The sequence below is a fragment of the Petaurus breviceps genome, unplaced genomic scaffold (assembly GCF_028583685.1).
Source record: "Petaurus breviceps papuanus isolate PSGF00001 unplaced genomic scaffold, PetGlider_PUasm1.0 229, whole genome shotgun sequence".
Lineage (NCBI taxonomy): Eukaryota > Metazoa > Chordata > Mammalia > Diprotodontia > Petauridae > Petaurus > Petaurus breviceps.
This window is the reverse complement of record NW_027185903.1, coordinates 4038121-4061671: the sequence shown is the minus strand read 5'-3', so window position 1 is coordinate 4061671 and position 23551 is coordinate 4038121. Positions and strand designations below refer to the sequence as shown.

The window sequence follows — 23551 nt, the reverse complement described above, 5'->3', positions numbered from 1 at the left end:
ACCTGAGTTCAAATTCGACCTCAGACACTTAACACTTACTAGCCATGTGACCTTGGACAAGTCACTTAACACCAACTGCTCTGCTTTCCCCCCTCCAAAAAGCTTTAAAAAAAAAAAGGAATATTAATGATAAAATGTCATCTAAATGCTATCGTTGAAATGACATACTTTGCCCCATGAGGTGAAGTTTACCAAAGATTTATATTACTCTGGGAGGCTGAAAGATTCCTTCCACTGAATCCTTCTCCCTCCCTTCCCCGACCCCAGCAATTATATTCATTCTTTGTACCCACCTGCTGCTAGGCAGAGTACCTTACATACAGCAGGCATTTACTAAATGCTAGCTTATTTCAATTCTATATCAATATTATCAATAACTGTATGGAATGATTTTTTTTTTTTACTACTTTGGGGGGCGGCTAGGTGGTGTAGTAAATAGAGCACTGGCCCTGGAGTCAGGAGGACCTGAATTCAAATCTGGCCCCTGACACTTTACACTTACTAGCTGTGTGACCTTGGGCAAGTCACAACCCCAACTGCCCTACCTTCCCCCCTCCAAAAAAAAAGCAAAAAAACAAAACAAAACAAAACCCTGTACACTTGGCACAATGAAGAATAACTAACTTGAGACTGGATAAGAGAAGGGTGGTGAATAGAGCACCAGCCCTGGAGTCAGGAGATCCTGAGTTCAAATACGGCTTAACACAAAAACTAGCCATGTGACCTTGGGCAAGTAATTCACTTAACCTCAATGGCCTTCCAAAAAGCAAAAAAAAAAAAATTAAGAGAAGGGTGGGATAACAGAATTCTGTTCAAGAACAGTAAAATCAGAAAATGAAGAAATATTCATGGTCGATACACTCATGAGATGTCAACCAGGGTGATCTCAAAGTTAAAGTTATGTCTAAGTCAGCAGTTCTCAAAGAATCCTCCCTCCCCCCAAGACCCTTTCAGTGGTTAAACTACTTTCATAATATGTACTATGACATTTTAATTTCTAATACTGTAAATATCAATAGGAATAATCTGCATAAACAAAAGCTCTTTGGGGGAGGTACTCAATAATTATTAAGAGGGTAAAGGGATTCTTGGGTAGAAGAGTTTAAGAACTGGTCTAACTGCTAATTGATGGACAGAAAGATAAAGCATTTATTAAACTCTTACTATGTTCTGGGCACTGCATTAAGTGCTGAAGGTATAAATACAAGGAAAGGCCACATTTCCCATTCCCAAGGACCTTACCTTATAATGGGGTAAGACAACAATAAAAGGGAGTGAAAAGGAGGAGGAGGAGGAGGAGATGTGGGTAAGATCAATGAGTGAGTAGGTGAGATGGTGAAGTCTGGAGAAGGAGCTGAACCTGGAATGAAGTGAGCATGACTGGGGGACCCTCCTGAAATGGCAGGGCAAGGTAGCCAGTCAACAATCAAGAGAATGAGTTAAGTAAGGTAGATTCTTGAGTGAAGTGCAGGACTTATTGTGACATTTTCAGATTGTTGAATCAGGAGCCCCCATAGACAGAGTATACCTGTACACTGCTGTCCCACCTTTGCACAGGCTGCTCGCCCATGTCTGGGATGATAGCATTCCATTCCCTGTCTCGGAATCCTCAGCTCTCCTCAATTTCTCCTACACTCAGTCTTTACTGATAAATACAAATTAGGGCTATCCTTCCCACCTTGTAAAAAAACCAAAAAAACCTACCTTTTATTTACAAATCTCTGTGTACACACACATACACACACAGGTATACAAAATGACTGGCCAATGTCATATGGGTAATGAACATCAGAACTGTAATTTGAAACAGTCATCCTCTGACTCCAAGTTTAGTGTTCTTTCTACCTGAATATGAAGTGTGTCAAATATAACCTTATCTGTGTGGAAGTTAAAAATGTCAAAATTTTCTATTTCTCAACATTATTCATTTTGGTATAATAAGCTGATTTAGAAAAAAAAACTTTGAAATTTTTTTAAAAAGATGAAATAATAGGAACTGTTTTAATCATGCAGAATTGTCAATAATTAAATTTAATATCCTCTCTTTGTAAAGGATTTTTATCAGCAAAAAATCAGTATGGTACAATATTTTTATCTTGGAATTTACATTTTACAAAATTATAAACTCTTAATTTTATTTATATAAAATACAAGCTAAGAAAAATTTCCACAGAAATTATGTCATAAAAAGTATGACAATTAGGGGTGGCCAAGTGGCTCAGCGAATAAGAGCACTGGCTCCAGTGTCGGGATGACCTGGATCAAATCCGGGCTCAGATACTCAGCACCACATCCAGAAATAACTGGCCGTGTAACCTTGAGCAAGTTACTTAACCCCGATTGCTTAAAAAAAAAAAAAGTATGACAATTTAGTACGGAGTAATAAAGAATTGGTCACTATATAAAGTTTGGAAACCAATAACCTAAGAAAATAGGTTAAAGGAACTGGGATGTTTAGCCTAGAGAAAACAGAAATTGGGAGGGACAAGAATATGGTCTTCAAATACAGAAAGTACTTGTTAATTACTTGAAAGAGAGATTAGCTTTGTTTTGTCAAAACCAACAGCCTGTGGCATCAAGACTCTTCAGTTCAACATAAGGAAAAATCTGTTAACAGTAATCCAAAAGCCAGGATGAGCTACCTTAGTAAATAATAAGTTTGCCATCACTGGAAGTCTTCAAACTTGTTAGGGTTGAAATGCCACCTTATCCTTTGCCAATCTCCTTTAAAGCTGTGTCTTTCCTCTATTGATCATCTCCCATTTATTGTGTCTGTCAAGTGACCTCCTTGCCTTGAGTCTCTCCCCAATTCTATTAAACAGTCAAACTGATTTTCCTAAAATGCAACTATGTTCACATCACCTCCTCCTTCCACAATTCATTCAATCAAATGCCTCAATGTGGATCAAATGTAAAATCCTCTGGATTTTAAAGCCTTGCACAACCTAGTTCCCCTCTACATTTCCAGTCTCATTACACCTTATTCTTCCCAACTACACCACGAAATCCAGTGTCTCTGGTATCCTTGCTGTTTACTGGACAACACATCTCTTTTTTTAATAGCACTTATGAGTTTGCAAAGTGTTGGGTTTTTTTTTAAGCTTTGTTTGACCTGTTTTCCTCTGTGAATTTTCGCTTCTTGTCCCTCGGGCCCTCTTCCTCTCTACCTTCTGGATCCCCTGGCTTCCTTTAAGTCTAAGTTCAAGTCCCATCTTCCAGAAGAAGCCTTTCCCAGGGCTCCTTAATCTTAGGGCCATTCCTTTGAAATTATCTCCAATCTGTAGATCTGGTTTGTATACAGTTGTCCGCATGTTGTCCCCCTCATTGAACTGTGAGACCCTCGAGAGCAGGGGCTGTATTTTGCCTTTCTTTTTTTCTCCCCAGAATTTTGCCAAGTACCTGGCACATAATGCTTTTTCACTTGACTTAATCTTTTTAATTCAAACACTTATTAATGCCCACTAAGTGTTCAAGGGACATAAAGACATTCTCCCACCTCCCAAAAAGGAAGGGGGGAGGGGGAATGACACAATTCTTGACCTCAAGGGGTTTATCTTTGGCTGGCAAGATATCCCAGCTAGCACATGCTACATACAGTGCAGAGCATGCTAAGTGAGCACTATCTGACTAACTGGGTGGTGCCATAGGAACCAAAGCCAATGTGGTGTAAGGGTTATAGGATTTAAAGATCTTCCATGCCCCATTGGACTTGCTGACATAGCAGGAAGGGGCGGAGCAAGAGGAAGCTGAAGCCAAGCTAGAGTTCCTGTGGTGGCTAGCAGTGGCGGCGACGGCAGCGGCAGCGCGAAGCCCTTTTTGAGTCAGCCAGAATTTCTGCTAAGGACTCCTGCTGAGGACTGCCAGGGGCCGGAGCTGCTGGGAGCGCGCTTCCCGGACGCTGGGTGGTTGCTGTGAGTGGGGAGAGGAGGACCTTTGCCTGAGGTAGCCTGTTCTGTTTTAAAGGCTTGAGAATGTGGGTGCTTTCTACTTTATCCACCTGTGCCAATTTCATAACTACTCTGATGGCTTTCACTTTCTGGTTTTGGGACTCAGTCTTTTGGTATCTTAATAAATTTTCTAGCTTATTCCCCCATATGGCAAGCATGATGTATTTTGTGATGGATAATTATATCAGCATATCTGTAATTTCCATAGGCATTGTGAATATGGCATTGCTGATACATGTGGACACTGAGAAATACTGGAGGAAAGTAAGAAAAATTGAAATGGTTTCACAGGCCACGTAGACCCCAAAGACCAGTCTATAACATTTTGGTAATAGTTCAGAAAGCTGCCCTTCAACATGCCTACCACATCACCAGGACAATTCTATCCTGACAAGATAAACTGTCCCAATGTGCTTTGGCCCATTTACCATTTCATTTACAGTATAAAAATAAAAAGCTACCTTTTTCATAATTAACATTGCAACCAATGTTTAAAAAGGGGAGGGGAAAGGCCTTTTTTAGCAATGCCATCCAATAAGACATGAGTGGAGGGGAGTCAGAAATATGTACTGACCCTATTTTTCTTTTTTGGAAGAAGAATACAAAATACTCAAGGCCCGGCAGCTTGCCACCAAATTCTGGAATCTACATCAGTTTGGGTAAGAACTTCATTCTGTTTCTTTTACTAGAGTGGATGTAAACATAGGTTTCCAATGTAATAGGAGTCAAACACCCTTTGTTACTTTGTTAAGTCTTCACTTAAAATAATGGGGGGGGGGGGAGGATGTTGTGAAGGAAAGAAAGGAAATGTTGCCTAGTTAAGACACGGTCTAAATAACTAGTCAATACCCAAATAAGAAACAAGGAAAAATGCAATAGAACATCTGTGTTTTCATTTTAAAGTACTAATTCAGAGAAATTAAATTTCTTCTCTGTTAACCTCAGTTTCCCCATCTGTAAAATGGAGATAATGATAGCATCCACATCCCAGGGTTGTTGTGAAGATCAAATGTGACAATATTTGTAAAAAGTTTAGCACAGTGCTTACGACACGGCAGGTACTTAATGCCTGTTCCCTTCTCTTCCCCTCTCCCACTGAATGGGTAGTCTTAGAGTTTAAAGACTTCAGAAGAGAGGCGGAAAAGGGAGGAGAAAGGGGAAATGGTTAGAACCCCAAGGTAGAAAGGCTAATTACAGAAGGGTTCAAGAAAGGACAAGTTTTCCTGAATTAATCAATGAGTACCAAAACTCTAAGAATGGCAAAAGAAAACACACAAATTATGGCAGACAACAAATATTCTGTCTAAAAGGTCATATAAAAGGAAGTGATATTTTCTCTAAAAATGAACAACATTAACCTATTTCTCTACGGAAGAAATAAAAGTCTAAAAAGGTTAACCAATCAAGTCACATCCCTAATAATACTGGGCCCAACAAAACTCAACAGAAGAGACTTTCTCTGGGTTCTCAGTGCTTCACAGATGTCCCAATAAACCTTTATGAATGAGACATCTTACATCTTTCCTGGCATCCCTGCCACCTCCTCCACACCCATGCTTTGGTGAAAGGAAATTTTTATGTGTCTTAATTAAAGCAATGGCTCCCAAAGCCTTTTGGCTCCCAAATGCTTCACTCATGGAACCAAGGCTGGGAAAAACATCCAATATCATCCCCAGGAATCTTACTGCTGGTCCACTGTAGGCTTTTGATCTGATTCACTTCATAAAATAGACTGTTCATCTGATTAGTTTGTGATCATTAGCAGGAGGCAGATTTTCAAAGCTATTTCTTTACTGGAAAAAGTTAAGTGAATGTTACCACCTGGATGACAAAGCATAGGTTAAATATTTGAACCTGTCGGCAGAGCTTGGCAAATAATTACATATTTCTCCCCCACAGAGTATCCTACGTGATAATGATGATAATTTAATTTATACATATCTTACTTAATCCTCAGAGCACTGTAGGGCACTAGTACAAAGATCCCAGTTTAATAGATGAGGAAACTGAGGTTCACAAGATTAAGTGCCCCCACTTAAAGTTAAAAAACTAAGAAGTATGCAGCTGCTAGGGGTACAGTGAATAAAGCACTGGCCCTGGAGTCAGGAGGACTTCAGTTCAAATCCATCTTGATACACTTACTAGCTGTGTGACCTTGGGCAAGTCACTTAACCCCAACTGTCTTGCCTCCGCCCCCTGCCCAAAAGCTAAGAAGTGTTAAGAGTGAAAACTGAAATCCTCATCTTCCCCCTCCAAGTACGGTGTTTTCCCAAAAACCCGCACTGCCTTTCATAGATTGTTTTGTACCTATCTTCTCTTTCTCTGAAAGGAAAAAGTAGCCCTGATAGTACCAGAGATATATGTCCCATAATAGACAAAACAAGAGCTCCCATCCCACTCTACCTCGACAAAGTGCAGAAGTATCAAGTATAGCTGGTGTGCTTAATTCATTTATTATAGCAAGATGCTTTCCCTAGTTGTGGAAACCATACTTGCCTCTCCTATGGTCCTGGAGGGCCATATGCAAGTGAATTTTGCTGATGTTGATGTTCAATGTGCATAGTTTCGCATGTACCAAGATAACTCATCAGGTTGGGTTATTTTGGAGAAGAGAGGAACAGGAGAAATTTACGACTAGATGCCTACTCTACCCTCATAGATACATCTGTGGGCTTCCTCATTTTGATTTGAGGTCTTAAGACCTTCCACAACTTGAAGAGTTACAGACGCCTGGATACAGAGAGCCTACTGTTTCTTCTTGTACTAGTCAGCACTTTTAAGGGGATGATTCTATTCCATAGATTGATCTGGCCTAAAAAATTTAAACTCTCATGTCCAGAATGAATCCATTGTTTATTTCATGCAACCAAGTTTTTATTAAAAAAAAAAAACATAACCAATAACTGCAACTACAGCGCTTAAAAGAGAACATATATTGCCATTCTTATCCAAAAGTAGGGATGGCAAGACAATCAGCAACAAATTTTAAAATCTCACAGAAGGTTTTACTGGGTAGTCTTGAAATGTTCTTATTTTTTGTTTGTTTTTCCTCCCCTTTCTCACAGTTCAATGGCCTACAATGGAAAAAGGGTTACCCACTCCTGTTCCACAGTCTTCAAAGACTTGGGAGCCACAGTAGAAGACCACCAGTTAAGTCTACAAGAAACAGTCCATAAACAGTAGTCATCTTAATAAGAAGAGCATATCCTAGCCTAGAAGACAATAATTTCTCCAGTTCCTCTCCTCTCATAGTAAATCACTCTAAAGTTCACTTTTCTCAAAATTTCAGCTAGAATAAGGAGCTGGAAATACTTAGTGGAATTGGGACAAAGTGAGAAATATTACTGTGTTAAAATCTTGGGAAAAAAAAACCTGAATTCTTTACAGAATAATCCAGTTCCCTTAAAATGAAAATAAAACATTCTATGAAGAGCAACCAAAATCTGCCTAGGATTTACAAAGGAAAGAAGCCAAATAAACAAGCCTAATTTTCTTCTTGCCAAATGTAATACTAAATAGAAACAGGGAAAGCAGAACTGGGGTCTCAATTACCCTTAAATCCACTAAAATGCCAGCTGGAGCTCACTATAACTTAAAATGCTTTCTGGATTGGTGGTTTGATCAGTCCTTGGGCTCCATCTACCCAAGCTGACTGCATCTCCTCTTAAGACTTTTAATGTCACAGCTGCTGTGATCAAAAACTTATTGTCCTGTACCAAACTTGATTAGCCTCTCCAAATGTAGTGAAGCTGGACCTCACACAACAGACATACAGCCCACAAAAAGTCCAAATATGAAGCCTTTTCAGGTTGGTAGGCCCCCTCCAGGGGCTGTTTTTTTCTCTGTTAGACCATCACCAACGCATCAGAATGAGGCATCTCAGTAGGATTTCTGTGGACAGTTTCAAAATATGGTAGATAAACCATTGCTTAGAGAGGCAACACAGGGTAATGGATAAGAGACCTAGGAAGTCAGGAAGACCTAGGTTAAATGTCCACTTTTTACACTTATTGGGTGGGTAACCAATGGCAAAATCATTTAACTTTTAATAGCCATAGGCAATATTCTCTAAGACAAAGAGGCAGAGGGTTTCCACTGGGAAATTCCCATTAGAATGTAAACTTTATAACAGCAAGAACTTATTTTGTATTTCTACCACTAAGTGCTAGGCAAGTAGTGCTTAATAAACGCTTGTTAACTAAATGATTTACTAAAAAGAAGAAATAATAATCTGAGTTAAAAAAAAATGCTTGAATTAGGCTGAGGATATATGCCTTGACTTAATATTATATACTTAATATGATATATGTACTTAAGTACACAGGTTTAACAAGATGTGAAATGGTAAGGATCACGGGAGGGAGAAAAGAGGAATCCTCCATTCTCTTACTTAGAACAAACACATTTTCTTCACAAATGAATTGTGCAGTTAATTAAGGGACGTGAATAGGCAAAACATATTAAACAAAAGCAAGACTTCACCATCAGTCCATCTCAGAAATAACCAATAATTATGGAACTGTGGTGATACAACATCAGGATCACCGATTTAAAATAAGAATGAGGTTATCTAGCTCAATTCTCTCATTTTATAGATGAAGAAACTGAGACTCAACGAGGTAAAAAGACTTATAACCAAGTTCATACATGTAAGAAGCTACAGAGCAGATCTTGAACTTTCACCCTCAACTCCAAAACCAGCATTTTCTAACACACCACACTATGCATGTCTTTGAATGCCTCTTATCACAGAAGAGATGGACACACAAGACTAGCACAGACTGGGTTTAATGCAGTTTTCATAAGTAACAAAGCCCACACAGGAAAGAGTATAGTATTTAGAGGAAGAAGGGGCCTTAAAGATGATCTAATCAAATTCCCTCATTTTAAAGGTGAGGAAACTGAGGATCAGAGAGATGAAGTGACTGGTCCTACTAGGTCACAAAACAGCAAGTGATAATCTGGATCCATTCAACCCCAAGTTTTGTGACTCCAGAAGCAGTGCTTTTCCCATCATAGCACAATGCTTCCATCACATTATACTTTGCCAGCACAGGAAGATTTCAATAAATGTGTTGCCAACTTTGACACTCCTTATTAGTGTCAGCACTTCAGATACACATTACAAAAAAATGAAACCAACTATTCAGCCATTAAAAAAAAGTATGAGCTAGCCAAATTTTCAGTTTAATCTGCCCACTCTCACTAGCAGTGTAGGGTTTGATGTCAGCAAGCATCAATGGGTGAAGAATCACCATAATAATGCCTTATAGTTCTACTCCATTTTGTAATGGTCAAAGCACTTTCCATTTAAATTATTTCATTTAATGTACAGCTCAAAAACAAGACTCCAAGAGAGTTCCCCTTCCCTTATCCAGCTGCCTCCCCCTTTTCATACAAGATGCTGAAACTAATACTAAGTGACTTGCCCAAGTTCACAATTAGCCAGATGGCCAAAAGCCAGAGCCAAAGTCAGATCTTCTGATTTCTTGAATCTGGTCTTACACCCCCTAACCCTTCATCTCTGGGTCTACCCTGATTTACATGAGCATGTTAAACGAATAAACCATTAATGTTGCTAATCAAATACAAAGATTTTTTTTTCTTTAAAACATGTAATATTTATTCATTCTTAATTATTTAATAATTTATTCTCTCTTATTGGTTTTGGCAGTGAAGTTAAGTCTGTGATTGAATTTACTAACTTCCACAATCAGATTTGTTGTCAAATAGGGGATCGTCACTTCATTGTAGATGAAAGGGGAAAATCTAATACTATGAAGTGGACAATCTTCCCATGATTAAAAAAAAAGTTTGTTCTACTCAGAGTGTTTTTGGGAGAGGCTCGGAGTGAACAGCAGATAATTTGTTTTTTAAAGCTTATTCTCACCTTATAGACTCTGAATTGTTCAGTTTTTCCAATCTTCACAAATAAAATGCCCTGATCATGGGATCCTAGTTCATGACTTAAAGTTTCCACAATTAACACTATCTGATGAGTAATTTTCTGTAATCACTGTTAAATGATTCCTTTCAAGAACATTTCTTTCTGGAGATTAAAATGATCATCCATTCTCGAGTAAGCTTATACTCTCGTGAACATATCAAAATGGTTTATGGGAAATCCTAGAATTTTATTCTTATCACACTCTTAAAATAACACACTAAGTTTTTCAGATTTTTAGGTCTGGGTTTTTTTCTTTTTTAAGCATTTTTTTTTTCATGGCAGAACAAGAAAATGCCACTGGTTTTCATCACAAGAGCCCACATTATGATCTACAGTCTAGACTGTCATAATGGCAAGTTGAGGAGTCTGTGTGACAATTCTCAGCACAATATGTGTTCAGGGAGCTTCCAGGTATTTCCATTTGCCATTTTTCCTCCCTCATAATGAAATAAGTATTTGGAAGGGGGAAGAAGGGAGCCTGGGGAGAATCAGAGGTAAATGTACAATAGTTGAGACAATGGGGATGGTCGGTCGCATCTGCAAGAATACAAAGGTACATAGCTCTTTGTTCTTAAGAGCTCCCAAGAGGCTGAAGTTGTCTGACATCAGTGTTTTGCTGTTTTGACAGATGCCTTTGTGGAATGGAGAAGTGGGCGAGACATGTTTATGCGTCTCCCATAAGTGAACCTTCAGAAAGATAGGTTACTAAGAAAAGGAAGAGTGGGCGTCCACAGAGCAGAGTGTAAGTTTTCTTTTTGGTTCAGGATTACCAAGGGCTGTGAGAACTAAATGGAACAATTTGTGAGATGACTGCATGAAGACCAAGCACAAGGAAAACTCACTATGACTGTTTCTAGATGTGTTGGTGCCACCTGGATTAATCCACGCACTTATTTTCTGTATTGGAACAACATTTAAGAAATAAAATGCTGACTGTAAATACCACATATATATGTTTTTAAAAACGCTCTTCAAATTCAACTCTGCTATACGGGGCCACAGCTTCCTCATCTGTAAACCGATGGGTTCAACTAGAACTAGGTGATCTCTATGCTTTCTTCCATACCTAACATCTTATAGTCTATGATTTCTACGGAAAATAAAAGACAGCTAACACTTATCTCCAGCACAAAACTATAACATGAGGGGTGTGAGGATGGGATCAAATTCATAGTACATTTGGAATGACAGAAAATGATGAGAGAGAAACCTATGAGAGAAACAGCAAGAAAATATTTAAAATACTTTAGACCCACGACAATCACATCAGTATAGGCTGCAAAATATAACTGTATCACAACTGCATTTTCTTCTTCTATATACAGTAGTTTTATCACAGATCTCATAGAAATTTAAAACTGGAAGGGATCCCACGTGAATCATGTAATCAGCCCTTTTGCTTTGACAAATGAGGAAACTAAGGCCTAGAGTCGCACAATTTATTGGCAAGCTCAAGACCAGGACCTACGCTCCTTATTGTCTATCCAGTAGTCTCTTCATTTGACAACAATGGCATCTTGTACTCCAGTGGTGTCAAACTCAAACAAAAATGGTTTAGAAAACTACAAATTAACATTATCTATATTGTACTATATATTTATTTTGTTAAGCATTTTCCAATTACATTTTAATTTTATTCTGGACTAGCTCTGGAGTTTGTGACACCTTTGTTGTATTCCACAGATGGGAAGCTATTGTTCTTGGTGTTTTCAAGTTTTAAATGATGGCACTTTGACAGGTCAAACCTAGTCAAACTCAAATTTACAATGATTAGTAAACTCAGAGCAAAGTAGACTAAAAAAAGATTCATAGGTTGATAAAGGAGATTGCAGCAATCGTGTATATGACTGTGGATAAATAACTTTTCTATGTTTCAGTTTATTTCATCTGTAAAATAAGGAGGGGTTGAAACATTTGATATTTACGGGTCCCTTCTAACACTAAATCCTATGACTAGTCTATTGAGCCAGTCTGAAGGAACTGGTTCCAAAGGCACACAAATCTAAACAGAATTAAAGTCAACAATTGTGTCTGATTTATTAGTATTGACCCTATTTCCAAATTACAAAAGAAAGTAAAACCCTAACTCATTAAAATCCCCATGTTGGTAAAATTCTGCTTGGCATGCAAGACAAAACTATCTTCGTTAAAGAACTAAACTCTGAACTAGGCTGAAGGCTTGGATTCAATTTCAAACTGTGCCATTAATTAGTTATGTGATCTCAGATAATTTATTTTTCACTCGAAGCTTCAGTTTCCTCATCTACAAAATAGAGAGAATACTTGTCCACTACCTCACAGTTGCTTATGAGGATGAAGTGAGATGCTAAATTACAATTTCACTGAGGGGGGCATGGCATGGCATAGAGAGGATCTGGCCTTGCTTTGAACAAATAAGACCAGTGTTCAGTCCCACCCCTAACACACTCTGACCATGTGACCTCTGGGTCAAGTACGTAAAGACCTCTCTCATGGCTCTGGGCAAGGCTCTAAGACTATAAAGAAGTCGGAAAGTAGGAGACAGCTTGCATTGATAGAGGCAGTCTTTTCATCCAGGGAAATCAGTGGAGCAATGAAACTCTAAGGGTCTTCCCCTCCAGATTGATTCTTTTATGAAAGCAAACTAGGTCATCTTTTGCCTCAATTCGGGCCAAGCCTTTAACTACCATATGGCTGTTGCCTCAGACAAACTGGGACCTGGGAAAGATCTTAGCTTAAAAAGGTCAAGGTAGGGGCAGCTAGCGCAGTGAATAGAGCACCAGCCCTAGAGTCAGGAGGACCTGAGTTCAAATCCGTCCTCAGACACTTAACACAAAAACTAGCCGTGTGACATTGGGCAAGTCAACCCCAATTGCTCTCCAAAAAGCAAAAAATAAATAAAAAGATCAAGGTGTCCCACTGCATGCTAGGTCACCAGTCATCTTGAACTATGTCTTGCCACCATGGTGACTGTGGAGGAGAGAGTGAGGCGGTAACTTTGAACAGTCCTGTCTCACTTAAACCCAATTCACCTGTATGTCAAGACATCCCCCTCATAATATCATCAGTCCTCTTAGAGAAGGAAGAATCAACAATCACAAGGAAATCACAGACCGATAATAAAACCGTTTCTACTGAAGACAGAGAATGTCTTATGCCTCTTTTTAACCAAAATCTGTAGCATTCATTCATTCATTCAATGTCTAGGAACATAGATTTCAAGTTGGAAGAGACCCTAGACAGCCCTCATTTTGCTAATGGAAAAACTTAAACACAGTGAGGTTAAATGAATTACCCAATACTATACAGGAACAGAGACTGGAACCCAGGTTCTCTCATTCCAAATCCAGCCCCATTACATATGCTGAAGACTTACTGTGAAAAGAAGGTGAAAAATCTGAAGCATCAAGGTAATAAAAACATGGGACACAACATGAAAGGGTGAATACAGTACGATATAAGTTCAATAATGCACTTTCTACAGATTATAAACTTGCAGCAATCATTCATACAGAACAGGAAGCTCTTTAACTCTGACAGAAATTCTGTCCTCTAGTCCTTAGTCTAAGTTATACAAGCACTGGCTAAGATTACTAGGGTAGGATAAAATTCCGCAAATAAAGGTTTTTATTTTATCACCCAGGAAAATAATGAGACATTTGGTTACTATCACGAAGAATAGACCATTAGATTATATCTGTCAGTAATAATACACACAACTCTTAACACCCAAAATACAGAAAAAAGAATGAGTATATGAAGTAATCTCCTTTCTAGGCTGCACTCAGTCCACACCAAGTTTGGCACTTGTATTCATTCTATTTCTCTGTTCAAATCGCAGCTGGAAGAAACTCTACTCCAGTTTCTTAATACCCTTCTGCTATTACTATTGATCTAAGTATCCTTCACTAGCTCTAACAGACCAACCCAACCCCCAATTTTCCTGTAAGGATCTGGAAATATTTCCACAAACCAAAGCGTTTTTTCATTCCCCTTTCACACAAGTGAAATTGGAAACACTTAAATCATCTGTCAATATGCAATCCAATGCAATTATTTGAAATAAACAAATCCAAGACCTCGGGATTGCTATTTACCTAAAATGCTATGCGAAAATTAACACTGGACTCTGTTGGTGTCTTAAATAATAAATAAGCCTAGATTTTCCAGATTCACATGCCCCTGGAAGCAACCTATAACTCCCATTCTTTAAACTTGGCTAAATAGAGTCATTACTCACCCATTAGCTACATCCCTCTAGAAACCTTCATGCTACCCACCCCCCTACTCTCCACCACAAAAAGGAAATAAAGACACTTAAAAGAGTCACCGGTGAATCAGTGATTACCCGATCTGGCCTTAGCACGTCCGCCTGCTTTACAACCAGACAACTCCGGACTGAAACAAACTTCATGCAAAGCCGCCTAAGTCAGCAGCAGAGGACACTAGTTTGCTGACCGAGCACCCCTTTCCCCGCCCTCCGCACCCCGCAAACACCAAACTAAGTTAAGAAGCCTCCTACCCTGAAAAGCAACTTTTGCATCTCTTTAAAAGCTGCAGTAAGGAAAAGACAGGGAAGAAGGAAGAAAGGGAGAAGGGAGGAAAAGAAAGGGAAGAGGGAGGACACCTCACCACACCAGTCTGAAAATCATGCCTGGGTTCTCGGGAAAGCCAAAAGGGATGATCTGAAACCGAAGAACAATAGCCAAGGCTGAGACGCAGAAGCCCCCTTTGGGGGTAGCAGACGGGCTACTACTCCCTCTCACGAACTCCCTTCTCAGTCTCTGCAAACTTCAGCCGTCTGGAAGAGATGTGAGCCAAGGGGAGGGGAGGGAATCTTGGCATCGGCGTCTCCCGACCGGTCAGAAGCTGGGTGCAGGGAAGAGCAATTCGCCAGCCCAAGGACTGAGAGCAGGTGGGGAAGGGGTCGTCTACATCCTGCTACCCTCCCTTTCCCCCTCCCCGTTCTGTAATTCATTTCCACTCCACTCCCCCAACCCAGACGAGCTCTGCCAAACCCTTCGCAGTGGAAGGGGCTGGAGGGCGTGTAAAGGCTATGGAAGAAGATCCTTCTCCAAACTTTGCCCTGCGCCCTTTCTGCATCCCTAAGCGAAGCCACCTTTCCCCTTCCCTCTCAAACCAAACCCAGCCAGACAGCTTGCAAAAGGCAGTGAGCTCCTTCTCCTCCCTTCCCTTTCCCATGCCCAAGCCTCCGGCCGTGGAGGAAGAAGGGAGAGTTGGTACCTCTGTGCCCCTAAGTCTCTCTCTGCCCCCCAGCGAGGCGTCGCTATCGCATTCTGCCTCCTTTTCCCTTGGCCCCGCGGTCCCGCAGCTCCATTCGCTCCCGCTCCAGACACAAAGAGAGGGAGAGACACTACAGAGCGCCGGCACTGCCCCCTGGGAGGGGGAAGGGGTGAGGAAAGGCGGGGGTGAAGGCGGACCTAGGGTGGGGGCGCCGGGCAAATCCCAAAGTCTCCGCGCCAGACACTCACCACATAGAAGCAGCTCCTGGCCCGCCGGCAATGCAAGCCCGCCAGCAAGGGGCGAGCAGCTCGAACGCCCGCCACCCGCTTCCCTAAGGAAGCCGCTGCAGCTGCGTCTGCTTCCTTCTTCTACTCCTCCTCCTCCTCCTCCTCCTCCTCCTCCTCCGCTTTCTCCACCTCCCTCCCGCGGCTGCGGGTGGTCAGTGGGCGACTCGGCTCCCGGGGCTGGGCGGGGGCAGCGGCAGTACCACCACGTGTCCGCCAGGCGCCGGCCCCCGCCGACCTGGAGCAGGAGAGCGAGGGGAGGTGCTTGCCATTCCCCACCCCTTCCACTCGGGCCGGCCGGCGGGGCCAAAAATTCCTCGAGTCAGGTGACCCGGAGCTGGGCACTGGGCTCGGGACCTGACGAAGGTACTCCTGGGCTCCTTCTGAACCCCTTAGTTTTGCCGCCAGTTCCCCTCTGCCGCGGGTTTGCTTCGCGGGGGATTGTTTCTTGCTACACTACTGTTTTCATCTGTCTTTGCTGAAGCTAGGGAAAGCTAAGATTGCCTTTGACCCTGGGGTTTAGAATCAATCAAAAAAGCATTTATTAAACGCCTGCAATGGACCTGCCTCTGAACTAAGGCAGGGGTTGAACCAAAGTGAACCATAAGCAGATCAAAATTAATAGCTGAGATTCCGAACCGGCGAGGGGAGGATGTGTGTGCCCCAACTATCTTCTTTTTAAATAGACCGCAAGTAAAAAAGTAAAGAACCTGTTAGAGAAGTTTGAGGCAGAACCAATGCTGTAAGTACATTATCTAAAATGATTGAACTAAAGCGAAACCGAAATATTCTCTTACCTGAGCCGGTATTTCATCTGGTTGCAATACGAGTCAGGGGGTAATACAGAATCAAAGACATTTTGAAGTGGGAAGAGGAAATATTTGAAATGGAAAATCTTTACCATTCCTTCTTCCTCTCTCATGATAGATAGAGTAGACTTTGGCAGAATTTTAGGAAGAGGCACTAAACTTCCAGCTTTCTCTTCCTGATTGTGCAGCATAAAATCATTTGCCAAGGAATCTCACCAGCCTCCTTTTTTGTAAGCACGTGTAACCCATTTGTTTCTAGACCATTCTCCTCTGACAGACTGGGTTCCATCTTCTTCCCTTTAGATCAAGGGTTCTTAACCTTTTTCCGCTTTAGATACTCCTTTGGCAGTCTGGAAATCCTATGGACCCCTTTACAGAATATTTTTTTAATAATTGAAGGAAATTCTAAATTTCAGTTGCAGGTGAGTGAAAATAAATAAATATATATATATATATATATATTTCCCCATCCAAGTTCATGGGCCCCAGGCTAAATACCCCTGCTTCAGCTAATAATCTATATGATACCTTGTACTAACCTAATTGAAGTCCAGGCCCTGAATACCGAGTTTGACTCCTCTTAGAATGTGAGCTCTAGTGTAGGGACTGTTTTCCTTTTCTTTCTTTCTTTTTTTTAACCCTATCACTTTGCACAACATTTGGTACATGGTAAACACTCCATAAATGCTTGTTGACTGAGTGACTTGTTCCTAGGTTTGGTATAACCGGTATTCAATTCTCTGGAAAGTAGCTCAGGTCAGTAAGATAGAATATAAAATGGGTTTTTATTAAAATGCAATAATTACAGAAAAAATTCACAGATTCATAGAATTTAAATGTGGAACGTTTAGATCTTAGGGGGCATTTGATCTACCCTACCCCTAAAATGAGGATTTGTGCTGAAGCATATAGGTAATCAAGAAAATTCTCATCTGACCCCAGAGATCTATACAGTTGTTGCACACTGATGGCACCATCCTGATTTTGAGATTGACCTGAGTGGAGAAATAATTCTTTGTTCTTAGAAAGTCAAGCAACACTACCACCAGAGTAATCCCCCACCTTACCCAGAAATCTACTATACAATCAGTCCAGACTAACAGACTGCTCTGAGGTTGAGGCTTACCACTCAATTCTGGGAAAGAACCTGGGGTCACTGGAATATTGGACCCCCCCCCCCCTTCACAAGAACCTGCACAGTTCACAACACTCACAGCACAAGTGAAGGACATGGTCCTCTCATTACAGCTCTGAGCCTCACTATTTCTAGGTTCTGGCTCCTGCTGTGGTTTGTTACTCCTTGCCAAAACAGTCTCTCTTCTCCCTTTGGTAGTCTGCTCCCCCAGCAAACTTCAAGGTTGAAATAGCCCTCAACAGTCATCCTAACCCAACTCATACCTTAAAAAGGATCTCCGTTACCACATGGCTTACAAATGGCAATCTAGCCTTTACTTGAAAGACCTCCAATGAGGGCAAATGCATTCTTTCCCAAAGCAGCCAATTTCACTTTTGGATAGTTCTTATTTTTAGAAAAATGTTCCTGTTGTCAAATCTAAATTTGCCTCTGTACCTTCTATCCATTTCTTCTACTTCTGCCTCTAGAACCAAATTTAGCAAATCTAATCCAGAGGCAGTGTGGAAAGAACACTGGCTTTGGAGTTGGAAGATATGACTGAAGTTGACTACCTGGGTGACCTTGGGCAAGTCACTTAAACTTATTAATCTCAATTTCCTCACCTGTGGAATGAGGGTTTGCTTTTTATGGCCCCTGAGATCCCTTTCAGCACTATAACTCTTGCCTCTAATTTCCCTTCCATGTGGCAGACTTTTAAATGCATGAAGCTAACCTTCATGTTCTCCTGGAGCCTTCTCTTTGGGGTAAAAATTCCAGTTCCTTTAACTTGGGGAGTGGACTTCACCATTGTGGTTGCCTTCCTGTGAACACTTAGCAGTGTATTCTTAAAATGGTATTGATGCCCAAGACTTAACAAGATAACTTCAGATGTGGCTTGGTCTTCCTTGTTCCTGCAAGCTAGGCCTCTCTTAAAGAGACCAAAGATTGTACGTATTTAGGTTTTTACCCCTTGCTATATCACATTGCTGACTCATATTGAACCTGTAGTCCACTAAAACCTCTAGATCTTTTTCTGTTCCCCCACTCCTACATCTAAATCTTCATTACTCCCTGACATGTATTCTTTGATCCAGTGACACTGGACTCTTGGCTGTTTCACAAACAAGACATTCCATCATTCATCTCTGGGGCATTTTCTTTTCTGGCTGTCTCCCATACCTAAAATGCTCTTTCCTACTGGTCAACTACTTACCTCCCTGGCTTCCTTTAAGTCCCAACTAAAATTGCACTTTTACTGGAAGCTTTCCCTAAACCCTCTTAATTCTAGTACCTTCCATCTGGTAATTATATCCTATTTATCCTGTATATATAGCTTGTGTTGTATATATTTATTTGCATGTTGTCTCCTCCATTAAATGACAAGCTCCTTGAGGGCATGGACTGTTTCTATCCCTAGTGCTCTGCACAGTGCCTGGTGTGTAGTAAACATATGATAAATGTTTATTGACTGATTAATTGTGTAGAATCACTCCCTCTCCAGTTCATGTACAGTTCTGTGTTCCCTCAGTATCTTGCCTAACAAGACTTGGAGGTTTGCCATTGTGCTATCCTTTTGCTGCCCCTATTTCCATTTCTACTCTTGTAATCTACTTCCCCTTCCTTAGGACAGTGTTATGGCTCCTAAAATGAGAGTTACATCCAAGAGAGCTAATAACATTTCCAGCTGTTCTATTCAGGCCCCAAACCTCACCTGGCTGGCACAGTAAAGGTCACTTAAGGCACTTGGGAAGACTTTTTCATCTCAAATGGTGTGATATATAAAGTAGCCCTCATTCCTGGCCAAGTTAGGAAGACAGAATTCCATTTACCTTTTCTGTGCTTAAAGTGCAAGAGAAAGTGCCCTTTTTCTGTGTCATTATGAGGGTGAACTGAACACTCCTTTCTATTTTGCTTTTCTCTCTCATCATTTCCCTTTCCTTGATGCCCAGATCAGAGTCAGGGCATGCAGACCCTGAAGCATGAAAAAGCCTCAAGAAACCCCTATGAAGGAACCCTAAAAGCTGGAAGCCTCTTCGTGAAGGCTGCGATCCCCATTGCATACATATTCATACACAGCCTCACCCAGCACCTTTATGCTTGGGGCAAGTGGTACATAAGGTCACCTCAAATCAGTTGTTTTAAAAGACAAATTCAGTTAGGAAGGGGATGGAGAGGAAGTGGGAAGAGATTTTGCCCACCTGTTCCCTCAATGGAGAGGTAAGAGTTCCTGGGACACCTGTGGGGCTGCCCAGGAGGCCAGGGCCCAGGTAGGGCAGGCTAGGCTGGCTAGGTTGCTCATTCAGGGTGTGGCTGCTGCTGGGTGAGGACACACACCATTTCTTAGCTTCTTACTTGGATTAATTATGTTGTTAACTAGGTACTAAGTTCAATTATCTCTCTATTACCAAGGACTGCTATCAGAGCTGTCTTTTGTGACCTGACATAAAGCACCAGTCATCCCTCCCTCTTCACACACCTTCCCATCCCGTTGTTTTTCTTAGTCAGTCAAAAATGCTACACAATTGTCTTCTCTGCCAATGTCTTGGTTATAGTATTCTCCTTCTAATATCTCTCCATTAGCTGCTTGAATTACAAAGCATTCATCCACACTCTTCCTGCTAGTGTTATCACATTCTCTTCATTTCCTGTCTTCTCCCTTTTTTCTCCCAGTCCCAGAGTCCATTGGTATAGGTTGTTTAGTCATTTTCAGTCGTGTCTGACTCTTCTTGACCCCTTTTGGGGTTTTTTGGGGCAAAGATCCTGGAGTAATTTGTCATTTCCTTCTCCAATGTATTAAGGCATACAGAGGTTAAATGACTTGTCAAAGGTCACACAGCTAGTAAGTGTCTGAGGCTGGATTTGAATTCAGTTCTTCCTGATCCCAAACCCAGTGTTCTAACCACTGTGCCACATAACTGCTCTGTCTTGGTATAGGACTCTCCCCTTATTGGGGAAGATGAAGGCCCTGCCCTGGGGGGAAGGGCTGAGCTGGTTCCACCACAGAGCTTCAGTTCCCAAGCAGTTGCCCACTCTTAAGTGGGAATACCCCTTCAGGGCTTTCCAAGGGAGAGTGGCTTTCTCCAAATGTTGTTTTGAAAGTGAAGATGGAAGATGTTAACACTGCTTTAGATTGCTGAAAGAAAAGACTGGGGAAACATGATAGGATTGGTTGGTCTCTACCATGTCCCTCTTACTAGCTTGCTATTCTAGAGACTTTCCCTTTGAGTAAGATCCATGGCTCTCTCTTGGTCGATTTGAGTTACCTTCCTCCCAAAGGGAGAGATCCTTTACTCTGTATTGTCTGGTAAATATTCTCCTATGTATACTTCTTTGCTATGATTTGGATAAATGGATTTCTTTGTTATTTGCTATGTGTATTCATTGTAGAACTGATATTAAATCGTGGGAAAAGGATCATGCCTTGGATATGGAGCTTTGGTTCCCTTGTCCCCTCTAAAGGAGAAAATGATCGAGTTAGATGGAACCCAGTCATATCCCCTAGATGAGCAATATTTAAGATAAATATACGTCTAGCCTGCTACTCCCTTCTCTCTGAGCAAAGTAGAGTGGTCGCTTTCAACAGCAACCTCCTGCTTCCCCTCCTAGCTGGTATGAAAGTCTCCCTTGGAGATAGGTGGGGGGGTAGATAGGCTAAAATACTGTGATTCCATATACAATATGTCCTTCTACCCCAAATCCACCAAGACCCCTTCCACGTCCTATAAAGGCTTTCTACTTATATTTAATCACCTACAGGAGAGCTTTGTAGCCTAGAAGTATAGACTCAGGATATGCCAAAGCTATAAGGGCTGTTAGGAGTCATAGACAGAAAAGCAGTGGAACAAGAAAGGATCTTCTAGTCCAACCCCCTCATTTTACAGGTGTGGCAAGTGAGACCCAGAAAGGTTATTGGAACTAGACCCCAAGTCTCCTGACAGCTTGTCCAGTGTCCAGCTTTCCCCAGACACTGTTTTTCTTCTTTCTTATACCCATCTCAGTCCCTTTCCACCTCTTAAAAAAATATTCAGAGTGAGTACTGGGTAAAATCAGCTTGTTACTTTGGCTGATATTCTTTAACATTTTAAAAATGTGGGCACTCTACTTTATTTCCTTTCCCTGTCCCAGCCCTTCCTAGAACAAGGAAAGCAGAGTGATTCAGTAGATAGAACAGATATGGTGTCAGAAGCCCTGAGCTGAATCCCACTTGTGATACCACCTCTGTGACTTTTTGCAAGTCCATTTTACTTCTCTGGGCCTCAGTTTCCATGTCTCTGAAATTATGGGAATGGACTAGATGATCTCTAAAGGTTCCCTTAGCTCTAAATCCCTATATTCCAAAGGGCAGCTTGTGTCTAGAGAACCAAAGCAAAATCTTGATCGAGTGGCACAAAACTGTCACGGAAGAAGGAAGTAGAGATGGATGCCACATCGGAGCCAAAAAGTAATCCTTCCACTTTATTTGGCATGTAGTCAGGCCCTTAACTGCAGTTCTGTGTCTACTTAGAGGCTACATGATTGAAGAGGAATGTGGAGAAATTGGAAAGAGTCCACAAAAAAGTAACAAAAACACAATCAAAGGGCTGGGGAGAAAAGCTCTATGATGAAAGTTTCAAGTACTTATAGTAAAAACTCTTTTATACTTTCCTGGAGACTGTGGGGAAATTTTGCAAATAATGAAAAAGCTCAGACTAAGGAAAATTAAGAAAGATGCTATGTTATGTCATACAGCAATAAAAACAGCAAAAATCTAGAGCTAGAGGGGCCCCTATAAGACTATTTACTTCAACTTCCACATTTTAAAGATGAAAAAACTGAGTCCCAGAGAGAATGGGATGAGGTTTTCTAAATCCAATCTGATGTTCTGTGCACTGTACCAAACTGAACAGTTCTCATCCTGAGCAATAGAAAGTACTTTTTCTAAAGACAGAGTCTTAGCCATACATGTGTTAACATTTTATATTAGAACCCTCTTTGTAGGGGAGCTAGATTCTCCTGCCATTTCATTTTTTAAAATTAATTCCATAGTTCTTTTTATTTTATTGATGTCTTTTTATTTTTTATGTTTTATTGTTGCCTTATGTTTTTAAACACTAGTTATTCCTCAATTTACTCTTCCCCTCACCCCATACCACCCTTGTAAGGAAAGACATCAGTTAAGCAAAACCAACTGAGAAAAAAATGTGCCTGATGGGATATACCAATTTCCACTTCTATAGTCCCACAGCTATCTAGTAAGATGAGGAAAATAGAGTCCCTTATCTATTCTCAGGGACTATGAGTTCAGCTACTATTGAAATTCATTTTTGTTTACATTATTGTGGCGTATGTGTGCGTGTATATAAATGTGTGTGGTTCTGCTGACTTTGCTCTCCAGCAATTCATATAAGTCTGCCCATGCTTTTATGAATTCCTCATATTTTCTAACTCTTATTGTATTCCATTCTTATGGCATTCTTATAGTGTTCCATGAATTCATATTCTACAGTATGTTGAATCATTCCAATGAATTCCCAGTTTATTTCCAGTTTTTGTTTTTGTTTTACTTCCACAAAAAAGTACTGTTGTGAATTGTGGGTTCTAAAATTGTCCAATCTGCAAGAAAAATCACTGAGGCAGAGCTCAAAGCCAATAGAACTTTATTAAAGAGTCTATGGTCCCCTCTAATGAAGTAGACCTCAGGTCTTCCTCATGATCTGAGATGCCTCCTTTCCCCAGGGTCTTACTTTTATAGACTTGATACCCAGATATGCAGAAGAGGTAAAGTAAAATACAGAGTCTCATTGGCTGATAGACCTTAATTTTGACCCTCCAGGAGAGCCAGAAATGATGCATCAGCATGAGTGGTCAAAAGATGAACAAGGCAATAGTCATCTCCAGTGACTAAGTGGTCATAAGATGGTTACCATAAGAAGGGAAAAAATGGAAATTCAATGAAATAGAGAACTTTCAGGGATTCTTGCTGAAAAGATACAATAATCAAGAGAAGTATGAAAAGGTAAACAGGAAAGAGAAAACATAAGGCACTTATTAAAGTTGAACTGCTTACATTCCTACATGGGAAGATGATATTTCTAACTCATGAGACCTGTCTCAGTATTAGGGTAGTTGGAGGAAAGAGGAAGAGAGAGAGAGAGAGAGAGAGAGAGAGAGAGAGAGAGAGAGAGAGAGAGAGAGAGAGAGAGAGAGAGAGAGAGACAGAGAGACAGAGAGACAGAGAGACAGAGAGA

The 23551-nt window shown here is 40.9% G+C and overlaps 1 protein-coding gene across 7 annotated transcripts in view; it reads right to left on the bottom strand.

Annotated features, from left to right (window-relative positions):
- RAI14 (retinoic acid induced 14) overlaps positions 1-15680 on the bottom strand; it is a 183390-nt gene extending 167710 nt beyond the window's left edge. For 3 of the 7 annotated variants that reach the window (XM_069096104.1, XM_069096110.1, XM_069096111.1), the window contains exon 1: positions 15366-15679. The gene's annotated coding sequence lies outside the window, so the exon portion shown is untranslated. Of the gene's footprint in view, positions 1-14221; positions 14470-14505; positions 15005-15117; positions 15289-15365 lie in introns of those variants that run through there. The other 4 variants (XM_069096109.1, XM_069096105.1, XM_069096106.1 and 1 more) reach the window with 4 other exon arrangements.
- Positions 15681-23551: the final 7871 nt, after the last annotated feature.